The sequence below is a fragment of the Psammomys obesus genome, unplaced genomic scaffold, assembly GCF_907164565.1.
Source record: "Psammomys obesus unplaced genomic scaffold, mPsaObe1.curated_primary_1811, whole genome shotgun sequence".
In the NCBI taxonomy this organism is placed as follows: Eukaryota; Metazoa; Chordata; class Mammalia; order Rodentia; family Muridae; genus Psammomys; species Psammomys obesus.
The window spans coordinates 8,556,512-8,569,224 of record NW_026585698.1 but is presented as its reverse complement, the minus strand read 5'-3'; the positions used below and the strand labels follow the sequence as shown (position 1 = coordinate 8,569,224).

Here is a 12,713-nt window from a genome sequence, read left to right as displayed (position 1 = left end):
TATATATATATATATATATATATATATTTTTTTTTTTTTTTTCTTCTTTTCATTATGTTTTTCAAGCTTCCAAGTAAGGATAGACAGAAACATTTCTGTAGTGAAAACTGATCTTAAATTTCGTTTCCCAATTTCTCAAATACTTGAAAGTTCTCTGGAGGCTCTGCCCTTGAACACGCCTCCAGCTCTGTGAATTACTATCCTTCATCCTTCAACATTAGAATCAGAAGAATTTGGCTTCATATTTTTGTGGCCTTCCAGTTGGGTAGGCAAGGCCAGTCTTTTAAATGCACCTTTTTAGGAATCATCGAAGAAGAGGTGGGAAGGCTGTGAGAGTCAGAGGGAGGAACAGAGAAGAAACTGTGACTTTTGGACAAGACAGTGTTGTGGGCTATTTAGGCACTGCGAAAAATGGCTTGGACATGGGTTTAAGCCAATAGAAAGTCTTTATTAGCTGGTTGGTTGGGTGTTCAGGTATTCCAGTGTAGTCCTGAGCCTTTCTCAGGGTGAGCTTTTAAAGCACAAAACCATGTTCTGGGGTTGACATACTTCAGTTAACAAGAACAGTTAGCCAGAAGTGGAACTACAGAAACCAAAAAGCAAGTTTAGTCCACTTAGAGACTTTCCCAGAACTATGGACTTTGATGGATTAGGTCTTTGTTTTCATTTTGGCAGGTGGTGCTGTTTGCATGCTGAGTTTTATGGCCTGAATGATACTTTCATCATGGAGTCATTTGTGTTAAGCTCTGGAGCCCTGTTACAGCAGGACAGCTGCCATCCTGAACTCACAGTAGCTATGGTTACCTGTGCACTATCAAGACAGTCAACATTCCAGCAAGAAGCTGGGAGGAGCTCACGAGGCCCCCACCCCTGGCTGAGACAGTTGATGGTTTCTGCACGAGGGCGAGTCAATCTTCTTTAAGGGTGTGGCCCCTAGTAGGCCAACCACTCTTCAGTGGCTGGCTGCACACCCAGGAATATATGGGCATCACAAGCTGGACTCAGTGAATTATTATTTTTTTCTTAAAAGGCTGAGGTTGAAGTTAGAATCTAAGCATATCCATTCTTGTACTGTGGGTGTCCTTATTTTTTTTCTCTGAAGTCCCCATTTGCCTTGCCATGGTCCTCCAGACCTTTCTCTCTGTCTCTTTTCTCTACCTATGAATCTATAAAAGGAAAAAAAAAATGATGTTGGAAAAGCACGGGGTTATGGGAATCCTATGTTGAATATGATTTAAATACTTTATAAGCATGTGTGAAAATCTCAAGTAATTCATAAAAATGTATTTTAAATACATGCACCTTGAAAAGCTTGTTCAAAGTCCTAAAGTTACAGTGGCAGTTAAAAATAGACTTTCAAAATCAAAGCAAAACAAACAAAAACCCAGGATAAATGGAACTTACTGAAACATTAGAAATTAGACATGTGCTCAGCATCACTATATTTACCACCACAAGAGAACATGTCACATAATAACATTTAATAGGTTGACTTTTCTAAAATACAGAGGAATTAGAGTTAGCAGTTTTATGTACAGAGATCTCTGAAGACTTCCTTTAAAACCAAAAGGCCAATGCCTCCATAAAAGGCATTATGGCGCGAGCCTATTAGAATTGGGCTTCTGAACAACAGGACTGGAGAGTTTGAAAAGTCTGCAAATGGATTTAATTAATGGAAACCACAAAGATGGAACTTCTTCAAATAAGCAATCACTTTGGGGATTAATAGTATAAATAGGATTCTTACCCATTAGCACAAGCCTGAGAGTCAGAGCTGCAGGGGCAGGCATTCCCTACCCCAACCAGTTCTTTAGATTATTTATTCACACATAGTGACGTATAGTTACTATGAGGCCCTAGCACATTTAAAACCTTCTGATAACTTGCTCCCAGGCTGGGCTTAGGTTTGCCTTTGCTTTGCAAATTTTGAATTTATGGACAGATAAGATATGGTGTTTTAAACATGTAATTTCAGCCTTATGTACAATTTTTAGTCACAGAAATAAAGCATTTTTCAGGGAACCTTGGCCCTCTCCAAGCTTCTCCATACATCCAATCTATATGCTAATAACGGAGTGTTTATATGATTTATTATTGAGGGACCCCTTAAGGACTTCTACTTTGTAATGTTTTGTTGAAGTTACTCTATGTAGTTAAAAGTAATAAAAGCTGCATTTGTTTAAGAGTTATCTGTAATTCAGCCCTCACACACATTCAGGTATGTTCATGTTCCCAAGCCTGGAATAAATGAAATGCTTACAATATTCATAGCTATATACATAGCTTTCCTTTAAAATATGCATGAGAGCATTAAAAATAGAAATAAAAATAAAACACAGTGTGGACTAAAATTTACACATGGTTTTGTAGGTAGGCAAAGCACAGTCATTCTGGAGAGAGGGAGAGAGAGAGAGAGAGAGAGAGAGAGAGAGAAAGAGAGAGAATAATCCACCAACACTGCCCTTTCTTCAAAAGCTGATTTCTCCTGTTCAGGCTGACCTTTGTTAGAGCGACTTGTAGAGTGATCACGCATTTCCCAGTTAAAGACAGCCAGTGCTGAGACCAGGAGGGGGAGACGCTCCAAGCTGGGGCATCTGGGAAGAATGGCATTGCTAACTGAAGAGCAATCTGTCCATTTCTAAATCTTCCTTGTGTGTGGTCATGACTTTTCATAGACCACATGTCAGTTCTGTGCCCAAAACTCTACTTGCATATGAAATATGAAGGAAAGACTCATGTGATTTTCATGATCCCAACTCCTATATAGGTCAAAATAACTCAAATTCAAGATTAGAGAAAACATGCTTGACTACAATCCATAAAACCCATGGTGTAAATGTTTTAAAATGGAACATTCCTATTTCCTTTTTTTTTTTTTTTTTTTTTGTAAAAACACAAACACCCTTAAGACGAATCTGGGTGTTATTCATACAGCCTTACCATCTTTACGCAGAAGAAGGCTTTTACTTTTTTTTTTTTTTCTTGTTAAATACTGTGGAGTGCAATGCTAATTTAGTTACACAAATTAGCGCTTACCACGCACGGGGGGAGAATAAGCTCCAATTCCGTTTTCATTACTGAAGACAGGCTGGTGAAGGGTACGCTTCTATATGCCTCTTTGTTGTAAAACCTAGGAAGGAGGAGGAGTCGTTGAGCCACAAAATCAGGAGGAACTGCCGAAACAATGTTAGTTCCCGTTTGCAGTGAATGCTCGTCCTCAGGACCGGAACCACTCACTCAGCCAGGAAACGCCGAAGAATCAGAGCAAGAGGGGCTGAGAGCTGAAACAAGGGGGTGCCTTTGGAAACAGGGTGCTGGAATGAAGCCCCCTCGAACGATTTTGTTTTGTTTTCTTTGAATCAAGTGTTGAGGCCTGGGCTGGGGATGACCTTGAATATGACCTCCTTGTGCGTCTACCTCCCCTGTGCTAGGATTACAGGCCAGGGTCAACAACATGCCAGGCTTTACACAGTGCTGGGGTGGAAGCCAGGCCTTTGTGCATGCTAGGCCAGTGTGTGCCAACTGAGTTCCAGCCCTGCTCCCTTGCAGGCCTTTTTAATGCCCTGGCATCCCTGACGGTCAGTTCCCCTACCTTTTGAGTAGAAGTCATGCTCTCAGCTGCTCAGTAGGATTGTGCTGATGAACAAATGAAGCGAGGAGTGGGGTTAACACTAGCCAGTTAACACTACCAGGGCTGTTGCACTGAACTAAGATTGACCTAAACTGGCCTCCATAGTTTCATGGACAGCCCCAAAGCAGGCCCTGCTATAGTGACCTGTACTGTCAGTTGAGATACCGACTGCAAGCATATCTCAGAGGACCTTTGCAGCTCCGGGCAGGCGCAGCCGTCAGCCCTCCAGCCAATCAGAGACTGTGGAAGGCAAGAGCCAGCTGCAGCCAATCAGGTGGCTTTGGTTGGCTACTTTAACTCATCTATGTGGAAGGGTGGAATCTTTTGGACATATTTGCCTCAGAATGCTGTCAGGTCATAGGATGTCTTTCTTTCTTTCTTTCTTTCTTTCTTTCTTTCTTTCTTTCTTTCTTTTTTTTTTTCTTTATGTAGTGGTGGAGATAAAACGAGCCTAAATTAAGCTGCAAGAGTCAACTGATCTCAGTTTTTTTTTTTAAACAGGTTTTTAATATGTTTGTACCCTGACACTTTACCTTAACGATTTGATGTGGTTTCAAAGTAGAATTAATGAGATATGAGTAAGAACCAGAAAACAATATTGAGGATAAAAAGACCACATACACGTGCGCACACATATATACACATATACACACACATGTATACACACACATACACACAGAGACAGATACGTACACACACATATGTGCACACAATGCTCTCACACTCATGCGTACATGGACATACACACACACCTATACACACAGACAAATACATGCACCCATACATGCATACACATCTGTATACACACACACACACACACACACACACACACACACTCATCAACACATTCAAAGTAGCTAAAAGTAACAGAGTTTGTATTTGAATTTCTTGGTGCTTTGGGGGAAAAGAAAGCATAAATTTTTAATATCCCTCAGAAAAAAAAATCATGTCACTTTATCACATTCTCTAGAGAAAGCAAGTATTTCATCCTTCTGGCATGAAATTCCTAGAGACTTTTTCATATGTGACAGTACAGGGACACTGAGATGAAATGGACTATTTATAAATAGGAATAACTGTAAGAAAAGTTGAAAGACAAAATAGCACTTTTCCATAGAGGCAATGATTCTTTCTATAAAAAGGGTGTTATTCCTAGAGGTGAGCTTATTCCTAGGTTCAGCAGCATCATACATATAAGCCAGAAATATTCAGTTAGCAAATCGTTTGTCTTTCTCCCCTCTCTGGGCCTTTGTGTGTGTGTGTGTGTGTGTGTGTGTGTGTGTGTGTGTGTGTATGTGTGTGTGTGTGTGTGTAATGGAGGCTAAAGGATGACATTGGCTGTGGTTTCTCAGGAGCCATCCACCTTGTTTCTTTGAGACAGGGTCTCCCACTGGCCTGAGCTCTCTCCTCAGCCCCATGAGGACTCCTGTAATGGTGGTTTCTGGTTTCTTTAAAAACTCAGTTATATTATGTAAACAGGTTTTTGTTTTAATCCCAAGTGTGGGATATCCAGTTGCTTTTAATTTGTCTACAGCTGATAACTGCCTCGTGGGGCTTAGAGAGGGGCATAGTCTTTGCCAGCTGTAGAGAATTTAATTCTGAGGACTCAGAGAGGGTATAAATACAAGAGTCCAGAGAGAAAGAGACAGGGGTTTTGAAGAGATGGATGGAGGAGGAAGAAGGCTGCTTGCTCATTCTGCTGCTGACATTTGCTGTTTGATGGACTGCTACTTATCCTGATGACTGAGATTGCTATTTTCCCAAAGAACCCGGTGACCCTCAACAGCCAGAACTAAGTTGAAAAAGGTCTATGTCCCCTTTGCCTTCTAGCCTTTTTTCTCTACTACCTAGGGTAGAGGGGTTGTTGGAGGGAAGGTAGAGGCATTAAGGAACCCCAAGTAAAATAGAGTTTAAAAACAATGCCTACAGATTCCCTCTATGAAATCCCTTTCTGAGCACGGAGGAGAGATGGCTGGGGACTCTCGGTTGGTCAATGCTCACTAATAAAGAGGGCATTGAGCTGAAAAGCGGAATAGTGGCCCAGCTGTGAGATCGTACTGACAGCTGAACAGCCATAGAGCTGTTCCAAACAAGGAGGAAGAGAAAGGAAAAAGATCTCAGGAAATGACTAAACCAATGAAAATAAGCACAGGGGAGGCCTTTCCCCCACATCTCCTCTGGCTTCTATGGAATCTCTCATCCTGTCTCCCAGAAAATTCATCAAACTTCTGTCATCTGGCTTCTTTCTATTTCCCTTCCCTGGAGCAGGGGCTGTAGACAGGCTCTCTACTTGGCAGCGATTTCATCCAAATAGAGCATCATCCTTTCTACGCCTAAAATCAGTGGAATTATCACTCTCTGGCTTAAAGGCTGTGTTATCTTTACTCCCCATTATAGCATTGTACCTCTTCACTTCACATGAGCCAAACTGAACATGGCCACTCTGTATGTAAAGACCTGGTATTTCATTACACTTTCATGGTCATTATCAGAGCTCGCCCACACTCTACCCTCTCCCTTTCAGTACCCTTTCTACACTATTTTTTTTTCTATGGGATTTAGGTGTCCTTTCTAAGCTTCACGTTCTTCTCTCTGAGAATTCTAGCAGCTCCCAACATACCCTGACAGAACCAAGTCCAAAGCACTTATCCAATAGAGTTCCCCAAGAGCTGAGACCAGCATGAACCACTTTACACAGGACCCACAGGACCTCTCTGTTAACACCAATCTATCTCCTCATGCTGCCACCACCTCCCAGAAAAGCTGGCTCCTGTCTCTCAAACCAATGCTAATGATGTTCTTCCACTTGAAATGCCCATCTTTTCCCTCCAGCCAATTCCTTACTACTTCCTTCTGGCATGTTAAATTTTGGGCTAAGTCATTCTTTCTGCAGACCAAGAGCACCCTAAGCTTTTACTGTGAGAATGGTATTTATGGTCTCTGGTTTTGTTTGGGATAGTTTTTAACCCAGCAAAGTCCTTACTCTCAGGAAGTCTAGAAGCCACTTGGGGACACCCTATTGATATTCCTATTGATTCCATTGGGGTCACAGTCTGCTTGAGTGTTGTGGGAACTATATAGTGTATGTAATTTCATGATTTTCAAAAGCACCATGGAAGACCATGAAGACATGGATCGGGACACTACTTAGAAAATATGTTCTGATTTATAGGTGGTGACACTAAGACCGTCCAAGTTGGTTAGATAAAAAGAATAAAAGGAGGGATGATTAAACAAAACAAAACAAATGCTTTTGTTATCTTCTTTCTGCATGTTATCTTATTTCTCTGATATGAATACAAGTTAGTTTGATCCTCATATAAAAGTTGAGTTAAAAGTGACCATATGAGGAAAAAGGTTGAACTTTGTAAATCAGATCACAAAATGCATTTGAGGTTTTCATGTAAATACATTTTATGGCCCAAGATGCTTATGATAGAGCTCCCAAGAGGAACAGAAAAATCTCTTTCTGGTTCCTGTCCCTAAGGGCTAGCAAGTAGAAGACAGCACACTGTTGGTTGACTGAACAAATGAATACCTACCTACCTACCCACGTATCTTTCCAGCTGCCTGCCCACAACCTCTCACTTTCACTTCACATCCCAAATGCAGAAATAATCACCAGGGCTCACCTCCGTTTTCTTACCTTCCGTCATCAGCTCCTTTTTGCTTCAGTCTGACATCTGTGTTAGCACCTGCTCACTGTGCTGAGACACTGACCTCCAGTTAGCCTTCTCTCTGGGAAGGTTCAAAGGTCCAAGTAGCATTAGGAGCAGAGAGGGAAACAGATTGCTGCACACCCCATACAAGTCTCTGAGCATGAATTCTTCCACATGTCAGCCTGTGGGTTCCCACACACACAGCAATGCCAACCAGTGGGAGAGGCGTCAACAGTGTTTTGTGGACAGTTCTTGGCTTATTTACACTAGGCACAAATAGGTCACTGATAGCAGAAGCAGGTGGGGCTGTGCCACGGTCTCTGGGTTCCAGGTTCACATTTTCTTTCCAGTTCAGACCACATGACTTGGGATTGCCCCATGCTCACAAGCCACCCCCGCCCTCTACTTTTCTCGTGGTCACCAGCATCCCCCACATCTATATGATGCTTCCTTCCTGAGTACAGTTTAAAGACACATGTAAAACTGGTTAGGTGGAAATATAAACCAGAGAAGAACCACAGGTAGAATGAAGTACAGCTCTATTTTTGGTACAGGTTACTTTACAAGCACTTATTTTTATTTCAAAAACAATCATCTACTGAGTAGTGATCTCCATTTTTGCTCAAGAGAAAAATAATTAAGTAAAAATAAAGCAATAACAACCCCAGAGTGTCAAGAATATACAAAGTGTTATATTCTTTCTCCTCTCTTTCTCTCTGTCTTTTTTTCTCTCTCTCTCTCTTTACCTCTCTCATAGACTAGATCTGGCCCAAAATTTGTAGTACCCTTGGTTCTGTCTCCCAAGTAGTTGGTGTGAGCCACCATACCTAACAAACCCCAGCAAACCCATCCTTTTTCACTGAAGAAGTTGACCCCTCCCACCTCTCGGAAACCCTCTCTCCCAGCCCATATGACTCAGTTATTTCTTGGATCTCTCTCTGTTTGTTTCGCTGTTCTTTCTTTTCTTCCTCATTAGGTCACGCTCTAGTGTGGGACCATCACGGCCTTTGACTTCCTGAAGACTTTTGTCTAGTGTTCTTAATGACTCATTTTATAATCGCTCTCTCTAATCATACCTGTCCCCAGACTCTGGAGTGGGAAGATGACTCATAAGTTTATATCTAAGCCCTCATCCTCTTTGACAAACTACACACCCATAATATGACCACAGTACAATCAGTGTCTGCATATGATGTCTTGTGACAATGTCATGTCCCCCAATCCTGTCATCTTTAACAAACGTCACACCCATAATACAATCTTGTGTCTATGTTCAATGACCTGTGATGTCATCCACACACTCAGCCTCGAACTCAGCGCCTATCTCCAGTTTCTGACATTTCCTCATTGTCTCCAGTTAACTGCTCTATGGTGCATGTATGGCCCACGTACTACCTTCCCCAAGCCCTTTGGCTCTATTCACTTCGTAAAACTGGCCCACCTCACCTCCTTCCCCCAAAGAGCCCAGTTTCCATTATCTCTCCACTGGAAACATCAACCGCGTTATATAACTTTTGCGCCTTGCTAGCTCATACTCCAGACTGTAACCAGCAATAAAAGAGGTACAGTTCTCCCACCAAGCAGAAACAAGAATGTAAAGCTCCAACCTGCTCACTAGTCCTGGCCTCACCGCAGATTACTACATTTGGCTGGAGAGGTTTCCATGGCAATGGCCCCTGAGTACATCTAGACTCAGACAGCTCAGCCCTCCCTCTCTGCTACTACACTGCGCATGCTCTCTCCTGCTAGAGGCTTTTCTTATAAACCTTCGCTGCACCAGGCCCCCTACTTCCATGCCATTTGCATCCCATGTTCCAGCACCCTTCTGCGGTACTTGTTTTCTTTTCCTTTTTAATTAATTTCTTTTTTTTTAAAATCACGACAAGATCTTATATATCCCAGGCTGGCCTTGAACTCACAATGGATTGGGGGATGGCCTTGAACTTCTGACCCTTGCACTTCCAACTCCTCAGTGCTGGGATTACAAGAGTGCCTCCAGTTTATGGGTGCCAGGGAGCTGAACCTGGGCCTCCGGCATGCCAGGCAGGTATTATATCAGCTGTGCTACCTCTCTATCACCCCACCTCTATCCCCTAGCTCAAGAAACTCTTGAAATAAGTTCAATTTCACATTAATTTGTGTCACTCTTTTATTTTTCTTTCCCCCCAATTAGGCTGTAGGCTAAGTGAAGGCAGGGAACACTAGAGGCAATTCATTGCCTCCCAGCAGTGTCTGGCAGGTGGTCGACAAAGATGTTTTACGGAAACTAAATGCAGGTACTTAGATAGGGTCTGCGAGAAAAATGTGTACGGAGCCTCAAGCTTAAACTAGCCAAAGATGGCGGGGCGCTGAGATCAGGCCACTGAGAGCTTTGGGTGGATCTAAGAAGTTAAGGCTCCCAGGCACAGCAAGAGGTGAATGAGAAGAGTGGAGTGGAATGTTTGTTTTTTTCTTTTAAACAACATTTTCTCTTATGCAGGCACACTCAGCTTTATTATAGAAGATGTGCTAATTTGGAACATCATGCTCTCCAACCCTAGTCTGAAAATCTCTGTCATTTGCTAACTTGGGGCTAGGGACACTGCAGGGTGAGAAGGGAAGACTCAGATCAGGGGCATAGAGGGGAGAGGCAGGAGGGGAGAGATTTCAAAACTGCTAAAGTCTCTGGATCATGAGCACCCTGCTGGGGATGGCTTTTTATATCCTAGCTTCCACCATCCTTGCCACCAAATGCAATATAATTGTCTCCACTTCCATATGGTGACAGAATTCTAGCAACTGAATAAGGATCTCAATAACTAGGCAAAACTAAAATGTTGCGTAAGTTACTTTTGCTTAGTTACATCCCAAATGCTGACCTTCGGAGCTTCCAACCACGAAAACACATTTTATAAAGGAGATGAGCATGGGTCATGAAGGCAGTTTTGGGATTATGGGAGTCAAAACCACACCAAAACAAGGAGGACAGGCTGATCTAGATTTAGGACAAAGGAGCCAGGAGAAACACATTCCACTTAAGAAGGAAATAAAATCATCAGTGTGATCCATTCAGTGCCCGACCCTCAATGCCACCACTGCAGATAATGTCAGGAGATGGGAGCGACTATATTTGTGTCTGAAGGAGAGAAACTTGAGTAGCTCATGAGAGTCAGCAGCCTAGGTGTGTGTACCTTTAAATGGAACAAGAATGCTCCAAGACTTTCAATTAAATCAATTGTCCATGAGTTTAGGACAAAGTGGAATTATGGCTTTGTGCATGGAGGAGCTTGCAAGGAGGCCTGGAAACCCGAGTTTGATCCCCCAAGCCCACAAGGTGACAAGAGAGACAACCAGAGAGTTGTCCCCTGACTTCATACACACATCCATGTTGTAACTTGTGTGTGAGCTCTCTTGTGCATACACACACACACTAAAAAAAGAAATCCTAAAAGATGGCGCTGTAATAAATTTAGTTGTGGACCCTGGTTTGTCTGGCCACACACTGGACTCCACTAGCTTAACAAAGGCTCTCCAGATATCTACTGCTGACAAAATTACAGTAAATCATGAACTGTTAATTATAAATGCCTTAAATCCTGGTCACTTGCAGCATATTTATATTTCGTTTTAGGCTGAGGAACAGAGGTTATGTCCAAATGGGTTTGAAATATCACCTCCCTATGTTTTAGCATGGCACGCAGGACTTCTGCTCTAAACATTTTCTATTAAATTATGCATACATGTATTCATGTAGACACATATCTAAAATACAACTCTGTAAGACAGAGCTGATTTTTTTCCTTCTATGTTGGCGGCTGAAAACCTGAGAATAAAATTTGTTGCCATCTTCCAGCAAGAGTGTTGAATTTCTTGTCATAAATTTTGAATATGAATCTCTCCCCTAGCCCTATCTTGTGTTCTTAGCCTTAGTTTTTTTTTCCTTAGACTCATTTTTTTTTTTTTTTTACCTATTTGGAATATATTTTACATTACACTGCAGTATATGTTTTTATTAATCTTTCTCTGTAAGCCTTAAATCCTTTCCTGAATATAAATAAAATATATAACATTTTTAGATGGTTCCTTTCCTCCTATGGAGAGTTGCAAAATTTCCCAAAGGCAACATATACTTGATTATCATCAGCACATAAACATTAAAATACTGGTACTTACAGTAATTAATTTTTGTAATATTTTATTTCCAAATATAATCTCATGTTCTTAATATTTAATTGTTAACCTAAGCTTCATGGAACCTTTAAATTTTTATGATAAAAATTGTGCACTTCAACTTTTAATAAGAAAGTGTTCCAAATTTTTAATTTAATTCTGAAAGACAAATTTGACTCCCCCCATTAAAAAGTTGCTTTGACATACTATTAGCCCTTTTAGACCTTCTGATCTTGGCTTTTCTCATTCATGATAACATGTTTGTTGGGTATCTGGTACAGTAGGTGATGCAGGAAAAATAAAGGGAAGCTTGCCAGTGTGACCCCTGGCTTCAGGGAGCTTCTGGTCCAGTATGGAGGAGGGAAGAAATTAATCACATGACAATTTAGTATAATAAAGCGAAGTGGTAGACGAGAAATGACAAGCATGTGTTAGAGTCTGTAGAGATTCATGGTTTTGTAGGCTAACTAAAAAAATAAAATAAAAAAGAGAAAAATGAGTGTGATTGGATCGTTAGTAAAGAGTTCTCTGAGAAGGTGGTGTTCTAATAAGATTATTCAGGATCTAGGGAAAGTATTTTAGGGGAGGAAGAAGATGATTCAAAGACCTTGAGGAAGACCAGACCTGCTAGACCCTGAAGCTTCCTAACCTGTAAGAGACCACGGATGCAAGCCCTTTCTACTTTACCCTGAAACACTATCATTCACAATAAATAGAGAAAGAGAACTATTCTATGAGAAATCCAAATTTAACCAGTATCTGTCTATAAATAGAGCTCCACAGAAGGCGATAGAAAGAAAACTTCAACCTGAAAAGATTAACCACACCCAGGAAACACAAGAAATAAATAATCAAAAGAGAAAGAAAATATCCATCCCACCTCGACAAAATAGCAGGAATCAACAAACACTACTGACTGATAACTCTTAGTGGCTTTGGTCCCCCTCACCCCCCAAAAAAGCAAAGACAGATTGGATTAGAGAACAATGTCTATCTTTTTGCTCCATTCAGGAAACACAGCTTACCATCAAAGATAGATACCACCATCAGAGTAAAAGGATGGAAGAAGATATTCCAAGCAAATCAACCCAAGAAGCAGACCAATATAGCCATTTTACCAGCAGACAAAACTGACTTTAAACCAAACTAATTACGAAAGATAAGGAAGGATACTACCTATTTATTAAAGAAAAAAAAATACAAGAAGAGGATATTGCAATTCTATATTATATATATATATATATATATATATATATATATATATATATATATAT

At 41.1% G+C, this 12,713-nt stretch overlaps 1 protein-coding gene across 1 annotated transcript in view; it reads right to left on the bottom strand.

Moving 5' to 3' along the window:
• Rhobtb1 (Rho related BTB domain containing 1) overlaps positions 1–7,505 on the bottom strand; it is a 108,992-nt gene extending 101,487 nt beyond the window's left edge. Inside the window, exons 1-2 of the mRNA XM_055598920.1 lie at positions 7,278–7,505; positions 3,037–3,130 (exon numbers count right to left, since the gene is read on the bottom strand). The gene's annotated coding sequence lies outside the window, so the exon portion shown is untranslated. The remainder of the gene's footprint in view (positions 1–3,036; positions 3,131–7,277) is intronic.
• Between the last annotated feature and the right edge of the window lie 5,208 nt (positions 7,506–12,713).